Here is a 13,198-nt window from a genome sequence, read left to right as displayed (position 1 = left end):
CTAAATCATGACAATTTTCTGAAAGATTTGAGGCACATTTTTAACGATTTTTCAAAAATAGCAGACCTACAAGTTCATAGCGCGCCACTCGGTGGCGCGCTATGAGCTTGTAGATCTGCTATTTTTCAATAGCTAAATTATAACAATGTTTATAACACCAAAAGGGGTTCCCGCACAAAATGGGTTAAGAGAATGCCCTGAATAGCAATTCATGTGAACAGAGTAAACCACAATGTTAATGAAGAAATTAACTCTCAATTCTACAGTTAAATTGAGCAAGTGGTTTTCTGGAGTGGATCTTAGGCGCTGATCCAGAATTTATCATTGCTCAAGAAAAAAACATGTAACAAGAAAATACTGTAAGCTCATATCAACAATACTGTTAACAAGGAACTAGTTCGGTCAAATGAAATGGTATGTCCACATGGATTTAACAACAGTGTAGGGAGGCAGTCAGCTCAGAACATGGAAGGTCTCACAGCCATTCTGTGAGACCCGTCTGATCTATGGTTTTTGGTCCCCTTCGGATCAGATTAACTCCAGTGTCTCCTCAGCAGTCAATTGTAATTCTTTACAAAAAGAGTTTACAAAAAGAACAAGAAAGTGATCAAGACATTATGACAACAACAAACAACAATAAGGTAGACACATACAAATACTGTAGACACCAAATCAAATCAAATAAAAAAGACAAGACAAGAGACTTTCTGAATCATCCTCAGGTCTAAATGGAAACTGAACAGAGCCATGCGTGTGTACTGCGTAATTTGTCCTGATACTTTTTCTCCCCAGATTATTTCATATAGAGACATCATTAAACCATTATCAGTACACCCAATATGACAATATTATACACTTTACAGATGACAGAGAACTTTGAATTATAAATAAAATTGCTTGAGAATTGAAGGAGTATGACTGAATTCAATGTCCTACTACCAATTGGTGATTCACATGTGTAAAAATCGCAACTCCATTTTCATGACTGAACAAAGATATCGCACCGCGGGACGGTAGTTATTTTGGTTCTTTATACACAGGTCGAAACATGTTGGTTGAATAAAGACTCTTTTCCCTTTTTTAACTTAACAAGCAGCATTTATTAAAGAAATTTGACCATTCATTTTAATTCAATCCCTGAATAGTGCTTTATACAGGTCGAAACATGTTGGTTGAATAATAATCTGATCTAGGAACACTTTCTTTGTGCACGGTCCGACGGGTTGAACTAATGGGAGGTCGGAAGAATGGGAGGTCGGACTAAAGGTAGGTCGGACTAATCGGGCAGTCCCCGCAAAAACGGGTAGAGCTGACTGACGCCATTGAGTTCACATAGTGCATGTGTAATGCTCTTGACATAATATCCACCACTTTCTGTTTGTAGACAGTCCAATAAAGTAGACATACTTAATAAAGGACAGTCAATCACCAAAACGCAAAAGTGTTTTTATATACTCACTTTATAAAGATATTTTTTGGGGCTTCATTACGTTAATTAAGGTAGACAGGAAACGGGGAGAGAGATGGGGGAAAGACACACAATAAAGTTCGTCAGGATCGGGACTCAACCCCATGACACACTGTTATGCTGATTACCAGCCAAGATGCCTGGACCGCTAAGCCGGCCGAGGTCAAAGATACTCACTCTTGTGAATGATCATCTTGTCCAGCTTCCTCTTGGCTGAAGCACGCTCCAGGGTGGTCTGATCAATGGTGTTGGCTGTCACCAGGTGGTACACCAACACTGGCTTGGTCTGTCCGATGCAATGGCAACGATCCTGGGCCTGCAGGTCTGCTTGGGGGTTCTGGTGAGGGGAAATACACTTAATTTCCATTATTCCACTAAGACCTTATCTGAAGCTGATTCTACAAATGCCTTCTAAATCAGTTTCTCTCACACTTGCAAGATAAAAAAATATAAATAAACAAAGTAGTAACAAAGCTACTTTTTTTAATAGTCAACGAAAAAATCTAAAATTACACTCATGCTTTTCAGGTTTTAGTGGGTTATTCTGACAGAACCAGACATGCCTTTGAAGGCAACTCTGGTAACACTCAGCTAACTTCATAGTTTTGAAAACATTGCAAAGCCCTGCATTCATTCTGAACAATATTTTATGCCATGATAAAACATGCAATCATGGTACTGAAAAGTTCCTTAAACCAGACAGAATGTTATATATTTTTTCCCTCCACCCTTCATTCTCCACTGTACCTCTCAATAATTAAAGCAGAAATACCCCAACATAATTTATAGTATTGTGACCCTGTACCCACCCAGTCACTGTCAAAGATGATGACGGTGTCAGCAGATGTCAGATTGATGCCCAGGCCTCCTGCTCTGGTACTCAGCAGGAACAAGAAAACCTCTGGGTCTGCAGCAAACTTGGTCATCTGGGGGAGAGAAACGAAGTGATGACAATCGTTTCAGTGGGGACCGTGCAGAGGTCCATGTCATTTTTCCCTAGTTACGCTCCCTGCTAAACAAGTGTACCAAACAATCGGTAGGAGTCGCGACTTGCTAGGACTCTATCCCCTGCTGGGCCAGCCGGCTTCCCACCTATTATGTTGTGTTGGATGGAGGGCACTGCAGAGGTAGCGAACTCTGGTCTCTGCAGTGGTGGGCGAGTACCACCCAGATGCCTTTAAAACAGTAATGAGCCTTTACCTTTAGTGACAGCAATTCAGAGAATCAAATACCATATACTCACAATGGTTTCTCATATAGGACATGGAGCTATCCAGTCTCTCATGGTAGCAATAATCCATCAGTAGGTCCAAGATGAAGACCAGCACGAAAATAAATCACAAACATCAGTAAAGAATACAAAATAGAAATGTTTCCTTATGCATCTTTTCATACATATTATACCCCGTTTTTACATAGAAAGTGCAGGAAGTATGCAATTTATCTCATGTGAAAACTGGCACTGAATGCACTGAATTTTAGTATGAATTGGTTTGAAAAGCTGCCTCTGTGCGCTTATGCTTGTGCATCTGGTGGGGTTTGTGCGTTCCAGTGGTGACATGGTGAAGAAACTATATATCACAGTACGGTACAAAAATAAAATCAGTGGGTAAGCCCGCTGACCTGCGGGCGCATGCCACGTTTGTAGGCTCTGGCCTGACAGTGCGTTGCATGTTCGAGTCCAGTTCATGACGACCTTTGCTGCATGTCTCTCCCCTTCTCTCTCCCCCTCTTTCCTGTCCATCTTCACTTGATACTATCAATAAAGGCAGAAATCTAGAAAAAATATGAAAAACTAGATAAAGTGCCCCTCAGGACACAGGTCTCCACCAGGGGAGGTCAGGTTGTGGCCTCCTGGTGGCGCCATAATAGGCCAATGTGAAAAGGGTGCCATTTCTTCTCCTTGTATGACAATTGGATGATTTGAGGCATCTTGTTCCAAAAATGTGTTTTGCAAAGCACCTGTTGGTGGCGCTATAACAGGCCAATGTGAAAAGGGTGGGATATATTCCTCAGCCTAGTAGGAAAGTCTGAAAGATTTCACGTAAATTGCACAGCTTTTTGTTCAAAACGGGCCAATCCTGCAAACTTTGAAAGCCAATGTTAGCCAATTAGGATGGAATAGGAGCAATATCAAAAAATGTGTTTGTCAAAAGTCGGCCTCCTGGTGGTGCTATAACAGGCCGTTCTGGAAAATGTGGGGCAGAGGTTCATCGTTGGCAGCTAGGGAGTGTGTGTGCAAAATTTGGCATTGACCGGGTTAACGGTGCCAGAGATTAGCTGGTAACAGACCGACACACTCACACACACAGAGTGCAAAACATACTCTCTCCCCATGCCTTCGGCCTGGTGGAGACAATAAAATCAGTGAATAGTGTAAAAAATACAAATGACTGTGGTCCAGGTGCAGCGACATTGTGAAGCTTTAGAGCTTTGCCCCGAATGCATCCAAAAAAAGTGTGTTTTAGTAAATTAAAGGACACAGTAGAACAGGCACTGACCCTTCCTCCAACTCCTTCTCGACTGTCTCCAGGTACATGACTGAACAAAGATATCGCACCGCGGGACGGTAGTTATTTTGGTTCTTTATACACAGGTCGAAACATGTTGGTTGAATAAAGACTCTTTTCCATTTTTTAACTTAACAAGCAGCATTTATTAAAGAAATTTGACCATTCAGTTTAATTAAATCCCTGAATAGTTCTTTATACAGGTCGAAACATGTTGGTTGAATAATAATCTGATCTAGGAACACCTTCTTTGTGCACGTCCGAGCGATCCGACGGGTTGATCTAATGGGAGGTCGGAAGAATGGGAGGTCGGACTAAAGGTAGGTCGGATTAAAGGTAGGTCGGACTAAAGGTAGGTCGGACTAATCGGGCAGTCCCCGCAAAAACGGGTAGAGCTGACTGACGCCATTGAGTTCACATAGTGCATGTGTAATGCTCTTGACATAATATCCACCACTTTCTGTTTGTAGACAGTCCAATAAAGTAGACATACTTAATAAAGGACAGTCAATCACCAAAACGCAAAAGTGTTTTTATATACTCACTTTATAAAGATATTTTTTGGGGCTTCATTACATTAATTAAGGTAGACAGGAAACGGGGAGAGAGATGGGGGAAAGACACACAGTAAAGTTCGTCAGGATCGGGACTCAACCCCATGACACACTGTTATGCTGATTACCAGCCAAGATGCCTGGACCGCTAAGCCGGCCGAGGTCAAAGATACTCACTCTTGTGGATGATCATCTTCTCCAGCTTCCTCTTGGCTGAAGCACGCTCCAGGGTGGTCTGATCAATGGTGTTGGCTGTCACCAGGCGGTACACCAACACTGGCTTGGTCTGTCCGATGCGGTGGCAACGATCCTGGGCCTGCAGGTCTGCTTGGGGGTTCTGGTGAGGGGAAATAGACACTTTCCACTAAGACCTTATCTGAAGCTGATTCTACAAATGCCTTCTAAATCAGTTTCTCACACTTTCAAGATAAAAAATATAAAAAAACAAAGTAGTAACAAAGTAACGCCAGTGAGCTACTTTTTATTTTATTTTATCTAAAATTACACTCATGCTTTTCAGGTTTTAGTGGGTTATTCCGACAGAACCAGACATGCCTTTGAAGGAAACTCTGGCACACTCTGGCTAACTTTTTTAGTTTTGAAAACATTGCAAAGCCCTGCATTCATTCTGAACAATATTTTATGTCATGATAAAACATGCAATCATGGTACTGAAAAGTTCCTTAAACCAGACAGAATGTTATATATTTTTTCCCTCCACCCTTCATTCTCCACTGTACCTCTCAATAATTAAAGCAGAAATACCCCAACATAATTTATAGTATAGTGACCCTGTACCCAGTACCCACCCAGTCACTATCAAAGATGACGGTGTCAGCAGATGTCAGATTGATGCCCAGGCCTCCTGCTCTGGTACTCAGCAGGAACAAGAAAACCTCTGGGTCTGCAGCAAACTTGGTCATCTGGGGGAGAGAAACAAACACCTGGAAGATATAAGAACGAAGTGATGACAATCGTTTCAGTGGGGACCGTGCAGAGGTCCATGTCATTTTTCCCTAGTTACGCTCCCTGCTAAACAAGTGTACCAAACAATCGGTAGGAGTCGCGACTTGCTAGGACTCTATCCCCTGCTGGGCCAGCCGGCTTCCCACCTATTATGTTGTGTTGGATGGAGGGCACTGCAGAGGTAGCGAACTCTGGTCTCTGCAGTGGTGGGCGAGTACCACCCAGATGCCTTTAAAACAGTAATGAGCCTTTACCTTTAGTGACAGCAATTCAGAGAATCAAATACCATATACTCACAATGGTTTCTCATATAGGACATGGAGCTATCCAGTCTCTCATGTTAGCAATAATCCATCAGTAGGTCCAAGATGAAGACAAGCACAAAAATTAATTACAAACATCAGTAAAGAATACAAAATAGAAATGTTTCCTTATGCATCTTTTCATACATATTATACCCCGTTTTTACATAGAAAGTGCAGGAAGTATGCAATTTATCTCATGTGAAAACTGGCACTGATGTTGTGCGGTGGAATTTTAGTATGAATTGGTTTGAAAAGCTGCCTCTGTGCGCTTATGCTTGTGCATCTGGTGGGGTTTGTGCGTTCCAGTGGTGACATGGTGAAGAAACTATATATCACAGTACGGTACAAAAATAAAATCAGTGGGTAAGCCCGCTGACCTGCGGGCGCATGCCACGTTTGTAGGCTCTGGCCTGACAGTGCGTTGCATGTTCGAGTCCAGTTCATGACGACCTTTGCTGCATGTCTCTCCCCTTCTCTCTCCCCCTCTTTCCTGTCCATCTTACAATTTAGGCATTTAGCAGACGCTCTTAATCCAGAGTGACTTACATTAAGCAGGAACAAAAGCATGGGAATACATCACATAAAAGCATTTATCATGAAACATGCGTAAGCTAAGAAAGTAACAGTGGAATATCTATATAATGAAACTATACATATGAACTATACTTATATACTACTATGCTATACATATGTACTATGGCGTGCTATGACTATATACAATGTAATTATAGTGCTGTCTACATAACATGCTATAAGTCTGTATCAAATGCTATCGAAGTGGTAGGGTAAGTGCTATGGGCCATGATGGAGTCTGAAAAGGTGGGTTTTCAGACTACGGCGGAATATTGGGAGTGATGCTGCAGTTCTGACTGCAATGGGAAGTGCAGTCCACATCTTCACTTGATACTATCAATAAAGGCAGAAATCTAGAAAAAATATGAAAAACTAGATAAAGTGCCCCTCAGGACACAGGTCTCCACCAGGGGAGGTCAGGTTGTGGCCTCCTGGTGCCGCCATAAGGCCAATGTGAAAAGGGTGCCATTTCTTCTCCTTGTATGGCAATTGGATGATTTGAGGCATCTTGTTCCAAAAATGTGTTTTGCAAAGCACCTGTTGGTGGCGCTATAACAGGCCAATGTGAAAAGGGTGGGATATATTCCTCAGCCTAGTAGGAAAGTCTGAAAGATTTCACGTAAATTGCACAGCTTTTTGTTAAAAACGGGCCAATCCTGCAAACTTTGAAAGCCAATGTTAGCCAATTAGGATGGAATAGGAGCAATATCAAAAAATGTGTTTGTCAAAAGTCGGCCTCCTGGTGGTGCTATAAAAGGCCGTTCTGGAAAATGTGGGGCAGAGGTTCATCTTGGCATTGACCGGGTTAATTATAATATTTCCTGCCTTTTTTGGTGAGCGGGTAACAGAACCTTTTTTTAGAGATAAATGGGGAACATAGAACTCTGGGAACATAGGTACGCTCCCCTCAGCACCACTGTCAAGTGTCAACAGTGAGCACCATGGTTCATTTACCACCCGTTTCCATTTACTGTAGTTCAAAGTTTGTCCTGACCAGAGAACATTATTTTGTGTTTTGTTTTGTTATTATGGTATTTACTTAAGTAGAAACCACTCTTGTTTTAGACAAATAATAGCTGAATTGATTTAACACAATTGATTGAACATGCTGACTTAAAAATGGGAATTGTAATTGCTAATCTATGTATTATAACAGGTTCAGATCTAACAGATCAAAGGTGCACTTGTCTATGGCGAAGCCGTGCTGTACAGGCTATTTCGGTTGGCGTTTGGGGATAGGGTGTTAAACACTCCCCTTTTTTACATATTCCATACCTTTAAAACCTTTTGCATTTGTTTTTCACAAAGTTACAAGACGTGACACTAATTTTTCCAAAATGCAACATTATTCTCACGACTTTTGGACCCTCTCCCACCTAGCCTAATCCTCCTTTGTACACCGCTGAGATCACTGGTTGAATTGGAACATTATTCAAATCTGCCTTTAAAGTGAAGGCTGTGTGCAGGTTTTTATTTTATTTTATTGTGTATATTCTATTTTGTTGATACCTTAAAATAGGCTTAATTAAAGTAAACTCGGATAAAGTTAAAAGTCAACTGTCTCCTCGGGTATTAACCTGAGGAGACAGTTGGAAGAGAATGGGGGACCAGGATGGGTTGTGATTACTGGCATGATCACTGGAACAGGAAATGGAAATAACACAGCGTAAATAAATAGCCATTATGAGAATAGCTCAACAATAGGAAGGCAGGTTGCCAAAAAGATCAGCTAGAGTGACACGTAGAAAAAGAGTATAAACGAGAGGCTTGGGATACGAGGGAAGTGCGGCACGGGGATGCTTCTACAATGGTGTGAATATGCTGTCAGACTGAAGGCTAGGCTTTAACCCCGTTTTCTGTATAGTATTATGTAAATAAATATCCTTATGCTATGATCAAAGAGACTGGTCTGGGTCCTTCTGGTGAAGATGCATTTCCCTGGTCCATCTACACTTGCTTCAACACTACCTAAAGTGAAATAGCTCAAGTGCAAAGTGTCAATACATTAGCCACAGACATGTGGCCATAGAGTTCAGTATTCCATCAAAGAGGAATGGGAGAGTTGCTTTACATTTCCCGCCTACCCGGAAATGTAGTCTCTGGGTTGTTTGACTCGTTTATAACGCTTATTTTGTTACTCTTTGGGTATATTTGTATATTTCCACCTTCAGTCGATGCTTCATATCCATATGAGTGAAAAGGCCGGGGTGATCGGCTTATTTATCAAACAGTTCTTATATGAGGCGATCTAAAATCCCCCTATGGAGATTACAATGCAAATAAAAAGTACATGAACCTGTGGACTGACGCCCTCTACTGACAGTGACGTCAGGACTTCGGTGCTCTATACAACTGAACATTCGGTTCCTACTTCGTACAAGCTCCAGGATGCAGGGGTTGCCATTAATGCCTGCCTGGTCACATTTGTTTGCCATTCACACATTAGATATAGCTCAATTGAATCATATATCATCAATAGGAGTCAATGCACCAATACCAAGATTCAAGATTCAATAATTTATTTGCCATGTCAACAAGTTGATAGGAATTTGTCTTGGTTCATACTCAACATATACAGACAACCATAGATACACAAACAAGAAGGACAGTACAATACAAAACAAAAACCAGCAGCATAGGAAATTACATTCAGTTTTTTTAAAGTGCTATATGCATATCCTATGAGTTCAGATGTCTAATGGCTACAGGTTAAGTGCTATCCCTGAAGCGACATGTTGAGCTCTGGATACTTCTATATCTCCTGCCTGATCGGAGGAGATTGAAGAGGTGATGTGCAGGATGGGAGTTGTCTGCAATGATTTTATTTGCCTTCCTAATTATTCTGGTGGAATAGTGAGGAAAGTGTAGGGAGGCTGCATCCTATGTTTTTTGATGCGCGACGTACTACTCTTTCCAGCTTTAATTTGTCTTACAATTTACAATTTAGGCATTTAGCAGACGCTCTTAATCCAGAGCGACTTACATTAAGCAAGAACAAAAAAGCATGGGTATACATCACATAAAAACATTTATCATGAAACATGCGTAAGCTAAGAAAGTAACAGTGGAATATCTATAATGAAACTATACATATAAGCTATACATCTATACTACTATGCTATACATATGTACTATGACGTGCTATGACAATAGCACATACAATGCACTTATGCTGTCTACATAACATGCTATAATTCTGTATCAAATGCTATCTAAGTCTACAGAATTGCTATCTAAGGGGGTGGGGTAAGTGCTATGGGCCATGATGGAGTCTGAAAAGGTGGGTTTTCAGACTACGGCGGAAGATTGGGAGTGATGCTGCAGTTCTGACTGCAATGGGAAGTGCATTCCACAGTTTTGGAGCCAGAAGGGAGAAGAGTTTGGGACGTGTGGAGTGTTGTCCCGGCGTTTTTAGTGAGGGTACTTCCAGCTTCCCTGCGTTGGCTGATCTGAGTGAGCGGGAGGGTTTGTAGGGTTCGATCATACTTGCAAGATATGGGGGAGCCATACCTTTGGTTGCTTTGAATGCCAGCATCAGAGTTTTGTATTCTGTGCGGGCAGCGACCGGGAGCCAGTGGAGGGAACGGAGCAGGGGGGAGACATGTGAGAATTTTGGCTGGTTGAAGACCAAGCGAGCTGCGACATTTTGGATCAGCTGGAGAGGTTTAAGTGCACATGCTGGTAGGCCAGTAAGTCTTGAGAGGTTGTGTGACCAAACCAGACAAGCATGGAGAAGGTGAGAACACTTTCAATAGTGGCCCTATAGAAGTGAGTCATGGCTGCTTGGCTGACTTTAAACTTCTTAAGCTGCCGCAGGAAATAGAGATTAGTTGTCAACTAATTTAGTAATCGAATCGGCACTAATCACTGGAGTTTTTTGCAATTTATCATTATCATAGGTGTTTTCCCACTTAAACATAGTTATCCAATCCAGTGTTAAGTGTAACTAAACTAAAGAGGGGTGAGCCATCGCTCTTCCCTTACAATCTGATGACAGTTGCACATGCACAGTAGCGACTGCAAAGCAAAATGACACAATGATTATAGTATCAAGAACAAAACACATGTTTTAGTTCAGAAGAGTACTGTTCCTTTTAGACTGACACATGTGTAGCTATTCTTTAATCAAATGTATGCAGTCAGAATAAGCCTAAAGACACCATGAGCTGCTTTAATTAATTTTAATTTAGTTTGTCTTTTATTTGAATAGCAGCCTAATCAGCAGCTAATCAAATGTATTTTTGAATGAATTATCTTTTTGGTTAGTTAGAACATGTCTAAAATAACCGAATATATATTTTTAAGGTAATAGCTAAATAAGTGTCATCATCCGATTCATCGTTTAAATAATCGGACGATGAACAGATTATGAAAATAATCGTTAGTTGCAGCCCTAATGTCAAGTAATTAATTAAAGTTAGCCAAAACATATTTCAACCATAACATAATTGTTAACCGTATTCAAGCCAAAGCCAGTGTTTGTATATTAATCAAGTCCTGTAGTTGTCATTTCCCTTCCTGATGCTAGTCATGTTGAGGATTTATTTGCACTGCATTGGTTTACCTGTGCATTCATCAGAATATCACACATTACCTGTAGCAGAACTCTTGAGTCCCCATGTTCCTCCAGAAGAGCAACTTGAGCAGGTCTAAAGCTGAAGAGAGTGTCCTGTTTCAAACAGCTTGATGAGCTTCTCTCGAGCCTCGTCTCCCACGTCACGGTACTGCATGGAGTGCCGCTGCCACGTTGATGTTGTCACTGCAGATGTTCACCATTGTCGGGAAGGCAGGCAAATGAGGATCTGCGCTTCTGAGGACACATTTTAGAAAATAAAATCTTATTCCGTGTACAAAATCGTGCCAAAGATTTTTCAATATTTAGAGTAAACCCTACTTACAGACTCTTCCTGCCTCTGCTCACAAGGCAGTTTGTGTTGTTGTGCTTGGAACTCTCTTTGCCCCGTTTGGGCTGGTAATGTTGGCATCTGTATTCTACCTTATAGTCGGGGGCCCCGGGGATATTTTGGTTCAGATTCTCGCAAATTCGCCAAATTTGGCACAGATGTTGTCCATACCGTACTTAATCATTTTAAGATGGGTGCCAAGATTGGCGCCCCATGGTACTGCCATATTGCGCAATCCAATATGGCTGCCACCCGGAAAAAAAACGGAAAGTCATAGAATCATAAATGATACCACTTTTTAGGGGGTTTCTGGGTCGTAGAATCTGATTCTGGTGTTGTTTTAATCATTTGAGGTCAAGATTACCCCTCAAGGTCAAGTTTACTCATCAAAGTTAGTATATAAAGGTAATATTGGGGTAAAATCCAATATTTCTGGTGCGCCATGCCAGATGCTACCCCCAAAAAGTTATTTTTTTTCCATTATAAGTTGTAGTTGTATATGTATCAATGTTTCACAACTCAAAACAGTAGATTGTTTATTATAAACAACAAACTAATACAAGTCCAACTTCAACAACAGTAAACAACAGTAGGGGACAATGTAATCAAAATAGTTACTCCGTAAAACTTGCTAAAATCAAAAAGTTAGATCACAATGTTGTCTTTCACATTATTTGCGTCTCCATCCCTTGCAAGGTGTGGAGTTACTGGCTGTCATCTTCATTATTAAGGCACCCACCTTCGCATTTGCAGAGGATTGTGCATCGGACACCGATACGGTGGCATTTGCACCTTCCCATGCATCCCTTGAGGCAGCCACAGCGCACAAGAAGGTCACATGCTGCTGATGCATCACTAAGAGTGGTCCACAGTGGTTGCCATGTGCCAGTGCCATCTTTGTGCCAGCCCCACTCACTGAAGTCAGGAATTTCCTGCTGGACCGAGGTTGCCTGATTCCACCGAGAGCCACCAAGAGAGCCACCGAGAGAGAGCACCGAGAGCCACCGAGCCTGGCGGACAGAGGGTCTCTGCGATCTGGGACAAAGTCTGACATTCTTCAATGCCTCAATGCTAGCACAGGTCATGCAGCTTCTGCCAAACAAGCTACCGTTGTGGTGTTGGATATGGCAGCAGTCATCCACATAGTGCGCCCCACAACAGCAAAGACATTCAGCGAGTATGTCTTGCTCAACATTACACCATTTCTGGAGGCCCAAATGACAACTAGTACCCAACGCATTGATGCTGTATGGGACAACTACCCAGAGGAAAATAACCTAAAATATCTTACACAGAAACGGCGTGGGAATGGTTCACGGACAAAAGTCGGTGATGGTAGCACTCCAATCCCTAAGCATGAATGGAGTGGCTTCCTAAAAAACGAGGACAACAAAAAGGAGCTCTTCTCATTCATCAGCACACAGATCTCAAAGAATGACATGCATGGAAAGCTCCTTCTGACTACCCGCTTTGAGACTGTGCTCTCCAACATGCCTTGTGATGTCACAAAACTACAGAAGTGCAACCATTCTGAGGCAGACACCAGGATCCTCCTGCATCTGGCACATGCAGCAGAGCAGGGTCATACAACAAACAGCCTTTGTTCGCAACGTAGACAGCGATGTTGTCATTTTGGCAATCCGGTTTTTCGAGACCCTTGGCCTAACCGAGCTCTGGGTGTGTTTCGGTACTGGTCGAAAATATCGTGACATACCAGTCCATACCATCTACTCTGATCTCGGTCCATCAAAGTCATTGGCACTACCCCTCTTCCACAGCTTAACAGGGTGTGACACAACTTCCCAGTTTCTTGGATGTGGCAAGAAGACAGCTTGGGCAGCCTGGAGAAGCATACCAGACCTCAAAAACACACTAGTTGCTCTCACAAACACCCCTGACCTCTTCAGTCTTGAGTCTG

Source organism: Protomyctophum bolini (assembly GCF_963924005.1).
Source record: "Protomyctophum bolini genome assembly, chromosome: 14".
NCBI classification, from domain to species: domain Eukaryota; kingdom Metazoa; phylum Chordata; class Actinopteri; order Myctophiformes; family Myctophidae; genus Protomyctophum; species Protomyctophum bolini.
Note: the sequence above shows the minus strand (reverse complement) of the source record.